At 36.4% G+C, this 1,012-nt stretch overlaps 1 non-coding gene across 1 annotated transcript; it reads left to right on the top strand.

Moving 5' to 3' along the window:
• Positions 1-243: 243 nt before the first annotated feature.
• Positions 244-350, top strand: LOC148861221 (small nucleolar RNA R71). The gene has a single exon (XR_016095290.1). It is a non-coding gene; the product is annotated as a small nucleolar RNA R71 (small nucleolar RNA).
• The last annotated feature ends 662 nt before the right edge of the window (positions 351-1,012 follow it).

Here is a 1,012-nt window from a genome sequence, read left to right as displayed (position 1 = left end):
AGTCTCTTATTTAGGTTGGCAATTTGTGCAGATAGGGATGCAAAGGAATCAATGTGGTGTACTCCCCTCTGATTGGTTCGATCATTGCTCCACTGGTAGCTGTTTGATGCCATCTCCTCCACTAAGTCATATGCTTCCTCTGGAGTTTTCCTCATGATTGTACCACCTATGGCTGCATCAATAATGGATCTATTAGAGGGGGTAATACCATTATAAAAGGTTTGTATTTGTCGCCAAATTGGCATCCCATGGTGAGGACACCTCCTAAGCATCTTCTTGAATCTTTCCCATGCTTCATACAGGGACTCCCTCTCAAATTGAGCAAAAGTAGTAATATCATTAATTAATTTTGCTGTTTTGGAGGGTGGGAAATATTTAGCCAAAAATTTTTGGGTTAAATCATTCCAAGTGGTGATACTTCCTGCAGGGAGTGAGTTGAGCCAATCTTTAGCTCTATCATGCAATGAAAAAGGAAATAGTCTATACCTAATAGCATCATCACTAACTCCATTGTGTTTAAATGTATCACATATTTCAAGTTAACGATGTGTGCATTAGGGTCATCACTTGGTAACCCACTAAACTGAATACTAGTTTAGATCATTTGAAGTATTACAGGCTTTATTTCAAAATTATTGGCATGGATGGTAGGCTTGCATGTTTGGATGTCGCATCATCAATGTTTGGACAAGCATAATACAAGAGGGTGTGATTTCCTTCTGCCATCTCTCCTTCTATCTCTATGGCTGGTTCGCAGATGACAACCTCTTCTTTTTCTTTTCCTTTGTTGGCCCTTTGCAACAAATGAAGGGTCCTTTCAATCTCAGGATCAAATTCAGCTAATCCTTCTTGTCTAGTGCGTGTCATGCACTAGTAATTCTAAACTAACAAGAATTCAAACAAACAAATAAAAATAAAATAATAATAAAAAAGGAAATAAAAGGAAAATAAAATAATAATAAAAAAACAGAAATAAAAGGTCCAAATTAATCAAGATTAACAAATTCTAATA

Source organism: Nelumbo lutea, chromosome 4 (genome assembly GCF_056320005.1).
Source record: "Nelumbo lutea isolate HS-2025 chromosome 4, American lotus-T2T, whole genome shotgun sequence".
In the NCBI taxonomy this organism is placed as follows: Eukaryota; Viridiplantae; Streptophyta; class Magnoliopsida; order Proteales; family Nelumbonaceae; genus Nelumbo; species Nelumbo lutea.
Note: the sequence above shows the minus strand (reverse complement) of the source record. Positions and strands in the feature narration are given on the sequence as shown.